This window comes from Rhinoderma darwinii, chromosome 2, assembly GCF_050947455.1.
Source record: "Rhinoderma darwinii isolate aRhiDar2 chromosome 2, aRhiDar2.hap1, whole genome shotgun sequence".
NCBI lineage: Eukaryota > Metazoa > Chordata > Amphibia > Anura > Rhinodermatidae > Rhinoderma > Rhinoderma darwinii.
Genome location: NC_134688.1, coordinates 453051918 through 453070131, shown reverse-complemented (window position 1 = coordinate 453070131; position 18214 = coordinate 453051918). Strand labels below are relative to the sequence as shown.

The 18214-nt window shown below is 42.9% G+C and overlaps 1 protein-coding gene across 1 annotated transcript in view; it reads left to right on the top strand.

The window, feature by feature from the left end:
* ADAMTS5 (ADAM metallopeptidase with thrombospondin type 1 motif 5) overlaps nucleotides 1-18214 on the top strand; it is an 89143-nt gene that overhangs the window by 26654 nt on the left and 44275 nt on the right. The gene's annotated exons all lie outside the window — the stretch shown is intronic.

Sequence of the window (18214 nt, the reverse complement as noted above, 5' to 3'; positions counted from 1 at the left end):
ATCTTATTATGTGCCTCTTCTTAGGCTGTGTTCACACAGAGTTTTTTTGCAGGAGGAAAACTCCTCCTGCAAAACCTGCTCCAGACGTTTTTTGCACAGTGGTTTGACAAAGACTCGTCAAAACACTGTGTTTTTTTTACCCTTTCTGACTGATTGAAATGGGGTTTTGGAGGCGGAAACTGCCTCATAATGGGTCATGTAGCTTCTTTTTAACGCGACGCGGTTTTTTTACTCGCGGTAAAAAAACTTGTCCAACTCCCATTGAAATCAATGGGGGCATTTTCGGGCGTTTTTTGACGAGTCTTGCGGAGAGGTTTCCGCTCAAAAAAACTAGTAAAAAAGATCACACAGAGTTATTTTACATGTTTTTTGACGCGGAAACCGCACCAAAAAATGGCTGAAAATGCCTCCCATTGATTTCAATGGGAGGCGGATGCGTTTTTTTACCGACATGCCCTATCTTCGGGCGTTTACGCCTCTGACCTCCCATTGTCATCAATGGGAGGAAGAGAAAGCGTATTTCGCAGCGTTTTTGCCCGTGTCACTCAATGGGCGCGAGCGAAAAACACTGTGAAAAGCTGAATTTTGAGGCAGAATTTTCTCCCTGCAAAAATCTCTGTGTGAACTCAGGCTAACACTTTGCATTTATCAAGTTGTAAATTTGTCTGATTGGCTTTTTAGGACCTTAAAGGGGTTGTCTCATGAGGACCACTCCTGTCCATGTGCCCTATATGTGCCCTCTATGAGGCATATAATATCACATTACCCCTTCAACTAGCTGGCCGTGGCTTTCCCGGTAGAATCAGCTGTTTGCCGGCTTTGTCAGAAGACATCCTCTTTTTTTCAAATAGAAACTGGCCTGGTGGCTTATATAACCCCCGGAGATGACAGCTGATTATGTATCGCCATATAGAGGTTGCATCTGGTTATACATTTCCCCTGGAGCAACTATGTAGTATTATATCCTGACCATTCATGTAACACATAGAGAGACTGGGCCCATCAGAGTGGAAGTTACTTAACGGCTCTCTACTCTAGCCCATAGAGGGGTGACTCAAGCTGGGGACTCCCTTTTATTATGTCTACATGCCCTAATAGGTCACATGTAAAGGGGTTGAGTCTATGTCAACTTGAAAGCCTTGTGCTCTTTTTCCCAATACTTCGCAAGTGACAGAAAAAGTGGTGGGAACTTGACAAATATGGAGGAAATTTATTAAGACTGGCATTTGATACTTATTTTCTTGTTTGTCAAATTTATTAATGGATGCACCAGAGAGAAAATTGACTTGTGACATGCTTGACAATTCCGGTTGCATACTAATATGGTTGTGGATTTTTTGAGTCATGAAATGCGCCAACCAATAGGATGTATAAAGAATGGAAAAAGGTCAATATGTGGCAAGATGCGCCAAATCTATTAATCAGTGTACAACTCATTCTTAAATTTGGCGCATCTTTAGCCTAACACCTCTAGCTGTAGGCTATCTATCTTTAAGCCATTATTAATAAATCAGCCCCAATGTGTAGTCTTCCACTGCAAGCTCAAGTAATATGAATAGGCAATATACCATTAATGTGAATATATAACAGGGGTTTGACCAGTGAAGTGCCAGATACCTATAGTGCGATGACCCCACGTGTCAGATGGTAGACACCATTAATCATTGTTCTAAAATCCCAAAAGGTAAATACTAATATGTATTCATACATAGGTTCTACACTTCTGATCATGCTTCATATTTGTTGTAGCAGATGATATAGACGGAAACTGGTGGTGGCATTGAGCCCAGAATCTCTAGACTGTTTAGATCTTCCATATTTCCATTGCTATCAGTATAGCCTTGCAGATGATTTCATAACCTTGCTCCACATTGCAATAACCTTTATGAAATGCCAGTGATTTGCAACACAGAGCTTTATACAGAACATGCAGAATATCAAAAGAATTGGGTAAATTAGCTTACTGTACTTTGTTTTATGTATTGGTGTGCCAAGACAAGAGATGGTCTACCAAGGATTTGTGGGGATTATTAAACACATCCTCATTCCATTCGCTACCTTCACAAGTTTAAAGCACATAGATGCCCAATCCTACAGAGACGTTCTTTGACGCTGCAATCCATTTTGGCTAATACATAAGGGTCATGTACATGGGACCCTTCTCCCTTATTTACTTAGAATTACCTAAATAACATGGGATTTCTAAATCAGATGACCGCTTTGGACGATCCCTACTTGTCAGAAGGGCCCCTTAACAATGAGCTGATGACAAAATGTCTCCCTGAGAGCAATCCGAAGTAATCTGTGGGGAAATCAAGCAGTATGTGTTCAGTTTCCATGCAGCGCCACCACAGGCTAAATTATGCATTACACAGTGCCCAATCAAATCAATGGGTTGTCTGTGTAATGCAGGACAGGAAAGGTCCTCCAGAGCAAGAGGAGATCTTTGTAGCTGAATTCCTCTTTGGTCTAGAGATGGAGATCCTGCTTCTATTAACTTCAAATTCTCTTATAGGTTATGTGAAAATAGGTTTTCTAAACTAGACAACCCCTTTAATGTACATCTCAAAGTGATAGTTATTAAAAAAAAACCTGGAAAATGTTTTCAGAATTTGATATTTAGTCAAACTTCATCTAATATCATATCGTACATGTTTGTTAAATTAGACTTGGAAGTTGAGGATCTTGGTCTCCTGTTGGTATAACTAGATTTCACCCACTCTCGAGCTTGCAGACTGAAGTCATATGTGATTTGAAATATAAATAAAGACAAACATTTGTTTGACTTATTATAAATGTTCCATTACTTACTGCACTTAGATCAGTCAGTAGCACACTCAAGGCTTAGATACCTTACTGATAAACAAGAAATATAACTCCAGTCAACCCAAACCGGTTGCCAACTTTTAATTTTAGGTTCAGTTATGCTTTAAGGTGTTTTCCATTTTTAGTAATATCTAACGTGTTGGTGGGCACCAGTACCTGGAGTTTCAGTGATGCCTTTCAGGGTTCACAGCACCCAGTTAATGGTTGGACCTCCTTGGCTCTGGCTGGCAGATTGACTTAACTCACAGCCAGAGGCGTAACTAGAGTGTGCTGGGCTTCATGCTGGGCCCCATGCACCCGACAGTTCAAACTGCCCTAAGATTGGACCCATAAATTAGATCCCAGACCAGACATTAAAAAAAATCATTTGCTTACTCCTCCTCTACTCTCTTGTCCGCACGGGGCCTGCACTAGATTCCCTCAGGCTGCCACATCAGGCCCTGGCAAACAAGGTCTGTGCCACGGCGCATACTAGATGCTGATCCCGGGAAGCATCAAGATGATTTATGTGACAAAACACAACGTCAGGACATTGTGTGCTGCCTTACATATAACGTCCTTACGCTGCCCGGCTTCACGACCTTGAACGTCCAGCGGCATGGACCTTGTGTGCTGGGGTATGATGTGGCAGTCTGAGGGAATCTGGCGTGGGCCTCTTGCAAGCCCCCTTTCCCTCCAGGCCCGATCGCGGTTGCCCCCCTTGCGACCACAATCGTTACACCACTTCTCACAGCTATATGATAGCATGGTCTATATTCACTTCACTCACACTGCAATCAATAGGTTTTCTCAGTAATACTAAGTTGCAGAAATCAGTGATAGACTTGGGTGTCGTCAAGGCCGATTCCAGCTTTTTTGAGGCAAATATTAAAATGGAGCCCCCAGATCTCGGTTGACATCTCCCTGGCTGTTCTGCATCACAACCAGCCTCCAACAATCCTTGTGGATGCGCCGTTGCCTTGTACTCCCCTGGCATGCACAGTGCAGTGATGAAGCCGGGCAGAGTACACCTCGATACATGGTGCATCCCCATGGAGTACAAGGCAATGGCGCATCCAATATAGTTGGAGGAGACTGATAGGGATGTAGAACAGCCAGAGGGATGTAAATCAAGCATGGAAAGGTGGGTTTGGAGTCAGGACTATGTGACTCTTCAGGATAGTGGCACCGCCCTTTATAGAGTAATTAGCAAATAGTGTGCGCTGTGTTAAAAGTTGATTTTATAGATTTTGCTGCATCTGAAAAAAACATACAGGGGAATGTTTGTAAATATTGTCAGGTCATGTATTACCGCATGTTGGCGGTTCAAGGGGTTAAAACTACCTGAAAGGTTCTCATTAAATATACAGTGAATTGCAACAATTCCATCTGTCATGCAATTCTATTATAAATATATCATATATAATTACTTAATTATTAATTATTAATTGGCACCAGAACCAAGCTATGACATTTATACAACACCAAAACAAAGCTTGGTACATATATACAACACCAGAACCAAGTTCAGTACAAACATACAGTACCAGCACCAAGCTCAGTACATAAATACAGCACCAGCACAAAGCTCAATACATATATAGAACACCAGAACAGAGCTCAGTACATAAATACCAGAACCAAGCTCAATACATAAATACAGCACCAGCACAAAGCTCAATACATATATACAACACCAGAACAGAGCTCAGTACATAAATAACAGAACCAAGCTCAGTACATAAATACAGCACCAGAACAAAGCTCAGTACATAAATACAGCACCAGAACCATGCTCAGTACATATATACACCATAACCAAGCTCAGTACATATATACAATACCAGAACAAAGCTCAGTACATATATATAGTACCAGCACAAACACAGAGATCATTTGAAACTATAGGTTTGTGCGGCATAAAACTACAGCTCCCAACATGGCCCGAACAATGGTAAGGATATGCTTGCAGTTGCTGTTTCCCAAAATAAATAAATATCATAGCACCCATCATCTCGCTGCAGATCATACAGTGACTAAAGTACTGATTAGAGGTAGAATACACTTATAATGATTGACTCACAGGTGTCGTTTTCTCATATTCTAGTAGTCCTTTATCTCTTTTCTTCTCCATCTGATCCAGACCTCTATGATGAATTCTCCCGGCCATGGCCCTTTTCTGCAGTTTTCCACTCAGATGTCTTCAGCTTTTCACTTTTCAAACATTTCCGCACCTATAAACGAAAATAAAATTCTCATGGTGCCACACACTACGCCCCTAAATATTATAGCACCATACACTGAGACCCTGAATATAATAGCACCATACACGGTGTTCCTGAATATAATCGCACCATACAATGTGCCCCTGAATATAATAGCACCATACACTGCACCCCTGAATATAATAGAACCATACACTGTGACCCTGATTATAATAGCATTATACACCATATCCGCCCACACACAGTGCCCCCTGTTGATAGTGGCCCACTTAGAGCTCTCTGTAGATAGTGCCCCCATAGAGCCCCCTGTAGAATTTCCCCCCATAGAGCCCACTGTATACAGTGCCCCTCATAGAGCTCCCCTGTAGATAGTGCTCCTTATAGAGCACCCTGTAGGCAGTGCCGCTCATAGAGCCCCCTTGTAGACAGTGCCCCTCATAGAGCCCCCTGTAGGCAGTGCCCCTCATAGAGCCCCCTGTAGACAGTGCCCCTCATAGATCCCCCTGTAGATAATGCCCCCTATACATAGTGTCCCCATTAGAGCCTCCTGTAGATAGTGCCCCGTAGAGCCTCCTGTAGATACTTCTCCCCATACAGACCCCTGTAGACAGTGCCCCCATAGAGCCCCCTGTAGATAGTGCCCCCATAGAGCCCCCTGTAGACAGTGCCCCTCATAGAGCCCCCTGTAGATGGTGCTGATCATAGAGCCCCCTGTAGATAGTGCCCCCAATACATAGTGCCCCTACAGAGCCTCCTGTAGATAGTGCCCCAATAGAGCCTCCTGTAGATACTGCTCCTCATAGGGCTCCCTGTAGAGAGTGTTCCCATAGATCGTGCCGCAGAAAAGAGCCCCTCTGAATATATTGCCTTACATATATCCCCCTGTATATAGACCCCCCTGTAGATTGAGCCTCCCTGTAAATAATGCGACTCTACTGTTAACTAAAAAAAAAAACAAGCTTTACATACTCACCCGAACCCGGGCCCACGCCATCCTCTAGCAATGCAGGCCTTCTCTCTTCTGAGCAGGTCTGATGGAGCTGAACACTGTAAGCAGTGTGATAATGTCATCGCGCCGCCTGCGTCATCGAAAGGCGCTAACTGGCTGGGCAAAGCCCTTCCATCGCCAGCAATCTGTTTAATTGTGCATGTGTCCTAAAGTCACAGATACAATTATAGTGCAGGCAGGGGTGACGGCACTTGGTTTCAGTGGCGCCGCTGACCCCTCAGAAAGACAGCAGGCCACCACCTGAGGCGAGAGGCTCACTTCGTCTCATGAACAGTGCGACCCTTTGTGTCGTAGAGGCTGCCAACAAGCCATCCTGCCCTGGTCACAGTATTTGGGTACAGGTCTAGGGCAGCAAACTGAATTTGCCCGAGGTGAAGGAAACCTTAGCTATGTTTGGGCCATTTCATGGTATCATAAGTACAAAAAGCATGACTTTTTAGAGTGATCATCACTTTATAAAAAAAGAAAAAAATAGAAAAAAGAAAATATTATTTCGTGTTCTTGGCAGGGAAAAAACAACACGAGGGAAACTGATTTTGAAACTGCCAAATTGAAAACTACTTAAAAGCCGTTGCCAAATCAAAATAAAGTTTGCCTTTGAGTCTCAGTTCAGTAGTTCAAACCACTTTAAATAGCAAGAGAATAATGTGTTATGAAGTTGTGTTTTCTCAGTCTGATTAATCATTTCTCTGTGAAATCGCCTGTAACCAATTAGGTAAATTACGTGTCTTTAATGTCAACATCAGTGACCACTATAGCTCAATCTAAAGGGTCGGCATATGGGATGACTGTGGAGCTCTTAATGATTATTGGGGTCGTTTTTGATTGGCTGATGTAGGGCTTATGAGTAATACAGCCTTTTTGTGTTGTCACATCAGAACACCTGGTTTTGCTTAAATTTTAACCCATGGACTTGACACAAGCGTAGTACGGATCCATACAACTTCAGAGCTGTATGGAGCTGTAATACGTCACCCATAGACTGCAATGGGGCACTAGCTCCATTTGACTGTGATCTCATATGTATGAATCTGAAGTTTGCTCTATCTGAGGCCATATTACTCAACTATTCTCTCCTAGAAGCATTGCTTCTAGGGGAGAAAATCAACGAGATATGGAGCCGTAAAGAGCATCACATGGCGGCACACAGAGTACCAATGACTCAAAAGACAGGGCCTTAAGGACTTTGTTTGCCTCCATGCCCATGTGCATGAGGCCTGTTTCATCCTACAGAAACCCTACTTTTTGGCCATTCACCAAGTGCACTATCAATAACAAAGTCGAAATTGTATTCCATGAGTATTAGAGAACACTTACACCCTTCATGATTTACCCATATGGGTGTCTTTAGAGACATTACGTGAGGCTCTTGGACCCCAATGCAATTTCTGTAACATGTTCCCTACCTACTATATGCCATTTATTATACTGGTTTCTCCCTATGTGAAACCAGGGCCCGGGTGTGTCTGCCATCTCTGCACTCCTTACTGTTACACTCCTGGGTGTCCTGTCTATGTTGTATCTTGGCCCCATAGAGCCATTTATTTGGACATGCATGTAAGCAACCTTCCCCTTGCACAAGCAATTCCTTAGGGTACTACATTTTTAACAATTATACAGCTATAACAGAGCTGAATACTGTGATGCTGCATCATTTGTCATGGGGACAACTCTATAAAATTACATGGCAGTTCTATATAAACAGGGATAACACATCACAGTATCATAAAACAATGTGCTAAAGAACAAAATCAGCTCAGCTAAACTGATAAACTTAGCTCTGCTACATCTGTAAACCAGACCGTACTAGAAATGGATTATATTTCAGCCTTTTAAAATTGTCTGAAACTGTAGAACTCTCTCAAGTGCATTTCATTTAATAGGTTAGATTAGAGGTGAACCTTTAGAGGGTGTAATGGAACCTGGGGCCTTATGTCTACAGGGGGACATTGCTAATTGCATAATAAAATGATGCCAGACGGATCTACCTCATCCATCAATGACACTTTTTAATGTCTATCGATCTCACAATGGAGTCACTGTACACAACAGCATGTGACAGTAGTTAGAGGGGGCGAGCTAAATATTTCACATGGGGACCCAATCCGTAGCTTCAAGCTACTGTATATTCCTGAGAGTAATAGGTCATGTTCAATGTTTTTTCTTTGCTTTCTTTGTACGCTGTCAATCTTACACTTTATTAATGAATATGCCCCGTGCTTGTTGGGCGTTGCCAAAAACAGTATATTTAAGTCTAGAAACTGATAAGAGGTGACGATGTCACATCTCTTTAGTACTGGGAAGAAGAGATATTGTGTCTCCCACCATTTGGAAACGTATGTAGTCACCTAACAGTGTGAGACCAATGTTGTCACATAAAAATTGAGACCAATTTTGTCATGCACCAATTGAAAACCAATGTTGTAATTTACCAGTTGGAGACCAATGTTGTCCCCTCCCAGTTGGAGACCAATATTGTCACCTACCATTTGGAAACCAATGTTGTCACTTACTAGTCTGAGGCCAATGTTACCACCAATAAAATTGAAGACCAATGTTGTCACTAACCAATTGGCAAACAATGTTGTCACCTTCCAGTTGGAGATTAATATTGTCCCCTACCAGTTACAGACCAATGTTGTCACATACCAGTTGGAGAGCAGTGTTATCATCCACCATTTGGAAACCAATGTTGTCCCCTACCAATCTGAGACCAATATTGTCACCCATAAAATCGGAGAACAGTGTTATCACCTTCCAGTTGGAGACCAATATTTTCCCATACCAGTTGGAGACCAATGTTGTCACCTACAAGATGGAGGAGACAAATGTTGCCACTTACCAGCTGGAGACCAGTGTTGTCCCCCAGTAGTTGGTGACCAATATTGTGTCCCCACCAATTAGAGACCAATGTTGTCACTTACGAGTCCGAGACCAATGTTGTCACCCATAAATATGAAGACTAATGTTGTCACTAACCAACTGGATAACAATGTTGTCACCTTCCAGTTGGAGACTAATATTGTTCCCTACCAGTTAGAGACCAATGTTGTCATCTACCAGTTGAAGACCAGTGTTATCATCTACTTTTTGGAAACCGATGTTGTTCCCTACAAGTCTAAGACCAATGTTGTCACCCATACAATCTGAGAACAGTGTTGTCACCTTCCAGTTGGAGACCAATACTTTCCCCTACCAGTTGGAGACCAATGTTGTCAACTATAATTTGGAGGAGACTAATGTAGTCGACCACCAGTTGGAGATCAATGTTGTCACATTCCAGTTAAGACCAATGTCGCCTAGTAGTAATGAGTTTGAGTAATCTATTAACAGCATTATTGCCCCTAACATTTTATGAGTTAACATGGCTGTCTGGAAAGAAGAATATAGCTCAGGATATATTTTATTAGGGTAGTTTAGTAGGGGTTGACAGCAGATAATATATTTTTGTCTGATGCTATTCAGCAATAGGATTAGGGTTGGGTTGTTGATATAAAAGCCCCTACACTAGAACTGTGGGGAGGTTCATTTTGGCAGCGTTCGTATGTTATAACATTCGTATTGGAATTATTACAGTTTTAGATATTTGACACTGAACGGTCATATACAGTATATGTTGTATTTTCCCGAGAGGACATAGCCTGGGATACAGGGATATTTCCACACTCAGCAAACAATGACACACAGACACTTTCTGACTTTCCCTGGACTTCCGCAGTTCTCTCCTTCCCCATCCTTCCTGCCGAGCTTGGGACCAGTGATAGGCAGTGAGTGACATAACCTGGATCAGTGAGACTCTGGCAGCTCTCCAATGGCCATGGTCCTGAATAGTAGGGACTAATCAGCTACAGCAGGGAAGTCACTGTATGGCCGGGCCAGAGATAACAAATAGAGTGACTACATCCAGCCAGCAGGAGAGTGGAGGAAGTTGTTTTATTTCAATTGTACAGAACAGGACCAAAGCATTGGCATGTGTAGCACGATCCTCCGTCTGGCCTGCCAAGACCAAAGACATAACACAACATGGCTCAAACTATTTACAACCTAACAGCCAGCACTTATCTGCCTGGCACGGGGAATTCTGCTCAACCTGAATTGTTCTGTATTGTTCTCAATTGGACATTGTTATTACAGTCAGGTATAATAGCAACTCATTAAAAAATACCCTTCACTGCAGATTGCAGAATTGGGCCGTGTGATCATCTCCATGCCAATCTACAGTAATAAAATATGGCATTACATAGCATATAATGTACTTGAATACTTGTATTAGTTCGGTATTGGTCATACTTGCTTAGTCTGCTGAAATAGTGGACATCTCCCGGACTCCTGGCAGAGCAGCCACATCTCCCACAAACGCTGCTGGCTTATGATGGGGAGATTATTATTACATTATGTATTTATGTTGGTCCCATTGACTTAAATAGGAACTGTGTGAGCACTGTAAGTATAACGTGAGCTCCCCATTGTAACGGCGGCAGGCAGCCTGAATTTTATGATATTATTTTATAGCTATGTGAATGGTAGCACTATGCTGGTACTGTTTATGAGGGGGCACTCTGTTGGCACTATTGTTTATGTGGGATACTATACTGATACTATTTTTGTGAGCACATTTGGTGGCACTTTTTAGGGGCACAGTCTGCTGGAACAAATTTTTATTTGGGCACTTTATTGGCACTGATTATATAGAAAACTCTGCGGGCACTATTGTATATTTGGGCACCCTTTTGACACTTTTAATGGGGGCACTCTTCTGGCACTGTTTATGGGGACACATCTGCCACTGTTTATGGGGACACTTTCTGGCACTGTTTATGAGGCCACTCTGCTGGCACTGTTTATAAGGGTTCTCTGCTTACACTGTTTATGGGGACACTTACTGGCACTGTTTATGGGGGCACTCTGTTGGCACTGTTTATAAGGGTTCTCTGCTTACGCTGTTTATGGGGACACTTTCTGACACTGTTTATTGGGACACCTCTGCCACTGTTCATGGGGGCAATTTCTGACACTGTTTATTGGGACACCTCTGCCACTGTTCATGGGGACACCTCTGCCACTGTTTATGGGGGCACATTCTGGCATTGTTTGTGGGGACACTACTGCCACTGTTTATGGGGCACTCTGCTAGCACTGTTTATAAGGGTTCCATGCTTACACTATTATTTATGATTTATTTTCAGCTGACAGGATTTTTTACGGGGACACTCTCCTGGCACTGTCAATGGGGTCTCTCTCAGGAATAGACATACCATGTGCAACTTCTAATTTAAAGCATAAAAATAGGCCCCCTCCTATCCATTAAATTGTATGGTATACTATACTAAGTACTTCCATCCTCGGCTCACAATTACTATTAGAGAAGTGGACCAGTGAGAGATTTTCTGGAGAGCCATCAATGAGGTGCTCTATGACTGCACCCCATTCCCTCAAATTAGCAGTAGGAAATATAGGGGCATATACGCTGCACAGAGGCTCTGTGTTGTCCGCCCCCGCCCCGGGAACTCTGATGTTGTTGAGGCGCCTTGGCTGAAGTTGTTGGGGTGTAGGCTTTATTAATGGGCAGGGTTTACAAAGGAAAAACAATTCTGCACCATGCAAAGCACTCCAGACGGTTTTATATGTACACAGCAGATGTGAGGCTGCAAACCTTTTTAGGGTGTCTCCTAGATTTTCCCATTACATCTGTGACATGAGGGATTCTTTAATGGTTAGACTAAAATTATAGCTGAAAAATGAGACCACTTTCCTAAAGCTTTAATTTGCTTGTAGAAGTTAAAAGCTTTTAGGTCAGAGGTTTGGGTTTCATGCTCCTCAGATGGTGCATTAAGCTCTCCTTATGTATATGTAGGATCCCGTTCTTGTATTGTCAGAGTTACGCTATAGGATTGGATTGAACTTCAGACGAGGAACAGCGAGAGTTTTCAGTAGGGCCTCATACACACGGCCGTATTACATCTTTGTGTTGCACGGAGCCGTAATAAGGCTGCCCTAGAGGTGCATGAGACCTTACTGTACCTCCGTGGGCCTCTAATTTCAGGTATATGAAGGATTCCATATGAACTCGAGAGAATAAAGATTGTGGCGTGCTCCTTGGACTTGGTATGTAGAGAGAAATTCTCCCTTAGAAGCTCTTTTAGAGGCGAAATTCTTTAATATACGGCACCCAACGAAGCATGGCAGAATTAAATCAGAGGTATACGGAGGTTCAGTAGGGCCCCTATAGATTTCCATAGGTGCTGTATTACAGCTCTGTAAACTTTGTACTGCTAGTATATATATTTGCTATCAATCCCAATTTTGGTGGGACAATCCTGCAAATTGGACCTCAAAGGGGCGGGATTTATGAAAATTTGCATGCAAAGGCGTTTAAGTCATTTTAGGGGTGTTCCAGTGCAGAACAGGGGCGAGGCCTAAAATGTCCCAGTTTTGGGGATTTAAATGTTGTTACATATGGGTGCAGAGCCGTATTACAGTCATGTGCGTTAGGCCTAGTACTGTCTGCAGCATTGCAGGGTATATTCAGTTGGTTTACTGCAGCGTGTCAGTCTACACTGGGTTCTGGCATTCCTTTCATGAACTATGAAGCTCAGGAAGATCAGAGGTATAATTTCCACATCTCTCTGTTCATGTGACACAAATCACACAAATGGGTTTCCAGTTTTATATAATTAAGGCTACATTCAGACGAGCGTCTCCGATTTGCGAGTGTAAAAAACGCAGCATTTTTCCTACATTTCATGTCCATGTGCCATCAGTGTGCATTGCGTGCGGCATCAGTATTTAATGTCAGTGTTGGCGTCCATTTTTTATTTTTTCTCATCATTTCTATAGCAACTGTTGCGTGAAACATGGACAGTACACGGATGACGTCCATGTGCTGCCCGTGATTTTCACGCATCCATACACTTCAAGGGGCGACTTGGTCTGCAAAAATGGACCAGAATAGGACATGCAGTGAGTTTCATTCAATGGAAACACGCTGCGTGAAAAAGCACGGACGTCTGAATAGCGCCATTAAATTGCATTGGTCCATGTGCTGTCCGTTTCTTTAACGGACAGCACACGGACGTATACAACGTTCGTCTGAATAAGGCATAATATCTACATTCCAGTTTCTCACAGTTCTTAAGATCTCTGCTTGTTGTTGCTGAAAGGAAACATTCTTATTTGCATGCGAGGTCTTAATCACCTGCTGCTGACCGGTGTAGGGCTTGTTACAATGTATCAGTGCTCTCTTTTGTAACAAGCCTTGCATCTTTGTCAGCAGCATATGATCAGGGCAGCTTTTCAGCCTGTGAATTTAAACCATCAATATTTATCTTCAGTGACAGCAAGCAGTGCTCTTTAAAAATAGTGAGGAATTTAAACATAAAGTATATTACAAAGTTGCAGAACTTTTCAATATACAATGAATGGGCGTTATTAACATTAAACTGGAACCCCCCTTTAAGTAGCTCCTGTGTGACCACCTCCTATCAGACAATTTGTACTGTACACAGATGTATAGATTGAGAAGATTTGGACACTTTTACGGTGGCGTTGCCCATTATGGATGTCTGTACGCAGATTGAGAACAGATGTTTGCATACTATAACTATCCCTCCACTATGAACCATGAACATTGTGTCTCAAGGCCCAGGAACCTCCTTCTAGATTATTAGATAAGGAATCGCTTCAGCAGAAATATCTGACATCAGCACTTCAGACTGTTTACCAGTTACTATAATATATACGGAGCAGGACTGGATCTGTACAGAATTATTTTTTTCATGTCCTCCTTCTGTATGGGGGATGGGGGTTGTATATAGTATATGTAGGAGCTGAGTCAGACAAATTCACATGGGAGTAGCTGGTGCTCATAGCAAACGCTTCCACTAACCCTTCATTACGTTATGTTTATAATACCAGCCATTACCAGTACATGAAATGTAGTCTCATACGTTATAGTCCAATTAAAGGACAAATAGAATTTGCTGAAAGGTAAATGTTAAAATGGTTAATCTATCGTTTTTTACATATCCCTTATATATTTCTTACAATGCAACTCGATATTCGCACTTCTGGTACAGCAAACCTTCCTAAATTATAGGATCACGCAGGACTCCCCTCTAATATACAGAGCAGAGAGCTGCTGTTAAGAGTGTCTCCCTCTCTGGAGGACTCAGCATAACCATGTATTGCATGATAACAATTGACTGAATGGCTGGCATGTAATACCACAATTCTCCTGCAGTGGCCACTGCAGGAGAAATGTCTGGTCGCCTGCAGCTTCCCACAGTGATAACAGCTGATCGTTTTGGATTCAGCTGCAGTGATAGGCTGCTGGCCATCTTTATATAGATAAAAGTTTCCTCCAGATGGAGAAAGATATTAAACAGAATGAGTGGGATTTATTAACGGCAGTCTTAACACCATTTATACACTATTTATACGCCAGTCTTAATATAAAGACTGCTGGACTAAGATGCACCTATTATTAAATTAGACGCATCTCTGGCCATACATGCGCCCAGTGGCGGATTAACTAGACCATAGGCCCTAGGCTGTTTCACAAACTTGGGCCCCCTTCCCCACCCCCGCTGTGCCGTGTCTATAGTGAACACCACCTTTTTGTGTGAGCATTGACAAATGGTTGTTACGATTCCCCTTGTGAAAGGGCTGTGTCCCTACATACTGACAGACTCCAACCATCGCTGACAGTATCACACTGTGTAGGGACACTTCCACTTGACAATGGGAATAGTAACACGCATTTGTCTATTAGTCCTGGGTACACAAAGATATGTAGAATACAAGGATTACCTGCAACAGACATGTCAAGAGAGGTGACAGATCCCCTATAAATCCAGTGACTCACAGGTGATGTCTTCTCTGATGGGAGCCGTTTTCTTTTAATCTCCATCTGACGCAGACTGTATTGGCGACTTCTCCTGATGAGATATCTTTGCCCATCACTTCTGCAGCCGTTTCCAGCCTCTATAGAAACACACAAATTTAGACACCAAGGCCCAGGACCATACATTAAAGGGGTTGTCCGGGCATGGACCGTTTTTTATATTGATGACCTATCGATGTGCCCAGACACCCCCTTTTACTCAGACTAATACATTTGGACCCCAGACTAGATCATATAAAACATACATACAGACCCAGACCTTCTAATCTATTGCAGTCTCCAGCCCAGACCCCCCTAAACAAATACAGACCCCAGAACAAGCACCCTAAATAAATACAGACCGGACCCCTAAATACAGACCCCAGACCTGACCCCCTGCACTAAAAATGACCCAGACCTGACTCCCTTAATACAGATCCCAGACCGGACCCCCTAAACTAATACAGACCTCTAAATAAAGACCCCTAAACTAATACTGACCCCTAAATACAGACCCCATAAACTAATACAGACCACAGACCAGACCCCTAAATACAGACCCCAGACCAGACCCCCTAAATACAGACACCAGACCTCAAACTAATACAGACCCCCTACATACAGACCCCACACCTGACCCCTACACTAATAATGACCAAAATACCTGACTCCCTTAAGTAATACATACCCCAGACCCCCTATTCTAATACAGACCTCAGACCAGACCTCTAAATACAGACCCCTAAACTAATACAGACCCCTAAATAAAGACCCCTAAACTAATATAGACCCTAGAACAGGCCCACTAAATAGACCCTATAAACTAATACAAACCCCAGACCAGACCCCTTAAATACAGACCCCTAAATAAAGACCCCTAAACTAATACAGACCCTAGAACATGCCCCCTAAATAGACCCTATAAACTAATACAGACCCCAGACCAGACCCCCTAAATACAGACCCCTAAATAAAGACCCCTAAACTAATACAGAGCCTAGAACAGGCCCCCTAAATAGACCCTATAAACTAATACAGACCCCAGACCAGACCCTCTAAATACAGACCCCCTAAATACCGACCCCAGACCCCTTAAACTAACACAGACCCCTAAATATACAGACCCTAAACCCCTTAAACTCATACAGACCCCAGACCAGACCCCCTAAATACAGACCCCTTAAACTAATACAGACACCAAACATCCTAAATACAGTCCCCAAACCAGGCCCCCTAAATACAGAACCCCACACCAGACCCCTAAATACAGTCCCCCTAAATACAGACCCCTTAAACAAATCAATCCCCTTATACTTACATAGCAGGTCTCCTCTGTGGAAATTTGGTGCTGCTGCTCAAGGTCCTGCAGTCATGTGACCAGCAGGTCACTAAGCAGTAGTAGGAACTTCAGAGATGAGGTCATGTGACCATGGGCCCCGGGCGGCTGCCCAAAACGGCCTATGATAATCCGCCATTGCATGTGCCTGAAAGGGAAATCTACGCCAGCTGTATCTGGCATAAATTTCCACTATAATTTACAACAGTGTCCAGAACAGCCCAACCCCTCTTTTGCTAAGCTCCATCCAACTGCAACAGTTTTGTTAGGCCTTGTTCACAAACTGACACGTTTCCGTTTCCATCACCATTGATTTCAATGGTGACAGATCCGGTGCCCATTGTTTCCGTTTGTCTCTGTTGTGCACCTGACCCGTAGTTTTGCTGGAAGCAATATCGTAGTCGACTACGCTATTACTTCCGGAAAATCAATGGTGATGGTGTGTCAGTTTGTGTCTGTTCAGGGTCCCGTTTTGACGGAAAGCTCTGATGGAATGTCAGAATGGGACCCCAACGTAGATGTGAACAAGGCTTTAAAAAAATAAATAAATAAAAAAAAATATATATATTATTTTTTTTTGCGCAAATTGCCAATTTTATAGCCCAGAAACCTAAAGTGCTTAATAAATTCACTCTAAGGTTATGTGCACACACAAACTCAAAAACGTCTGAAAATACAGAGCTGTTTTCAAGGGAAAACAGCTCCTGATTTTCAGAAGTTTTCTAAGGCACTCGCGATTTTTGCAGCGTTTTTAACGGCCGTTTTTGGAACAGTTTTTCTATGGAGTCAATGAAAAACAGCTCCAAAAACGTCTCAAGAAGGGACATGCACTTCTTTTTCGCAGCCGTTTTTTTACACGGCCATTTTTCAAAACAACCGCTTAAAAAATGGCCCGTCGGAACAGAATGCCGTTTTTCCCATTGAAATCAATAGGCAGATGTTTGGAGGCGTTCTGCTTCTGATTTTTCAGCCGTTTGTCGTGTGAACATACCCTAAGGCTGTATTCACACGAGCATGTTCGGTCCGTAAAGGACGGAACGTATTTCGGCCGCAAGTCTCGGACCGAACACAGTGCAGGGAGCCGGGCTCCTAGCATCATAGTTATGTACGACGCTAGGAGTCCCTGCCTCTCCGTGGAACTACTGCCCCGTACTGAAAACATGATTACAGTATGGGACAGATGTCCTGCAGCGAGGCAGGGACTCCTAGCGTCGTACATAACTATGATGCTAGGAGCCTTTACGGACCGAACATGCTTGTGTGAATCCAGCCTAATAGGTTTTGCTAAATATACATTTTAAGTTTATAATTTCCACCCATCATGCTACAGGATTCAGGATTTCCCCAGCAAAATCAGTTGTTTTGGGGGGTGGCTGGATCGGCACCCAGGCGATCGTCTGGATCGGCACCTAGGTCGATCAGCTGATCGCCCCAGGAATCGCCTTCTGAAAGTGGTTGGATCGATGAGACAACCGCTTAAGGAAAGCTCACTAGACTTGCCTACAGTCCCGTGGAAAACCACAAAAAAAAGTAGTAATATCAGAGATTTTTTTGCCAAATGGCAAACTCAGCTCTACTACATCTGTAGCATTGACACCCTGATACCAAGCACACCATTTGTTAGTCATTTTAAATATACAGCACCAGGATGTATTTTTCTGTAGCGCTGGTCTAGTCATAGTATATTTTATACTAAACGTCGAATACTTGGCTACAAATAGACGAAGATGTAATTTTATAACGGAGTTTCCTATTTAAACCACAAGTCCTTTCAAAATATGTTGTTTCATGTAAAGCTGCATTTCCTACCAAGACCCGGCTGGTTCATTTCTTTCTCCCTTTTAAGTGATGTTGTTCTACTTTCGTGTTCGGAGTTTGTGACTGCGGCTGGTAAAATGAGTCAAAGGCACAAGTTAGACAATCTGAAATCAAAGCAGAATGTTCAGCCAAGATATTAG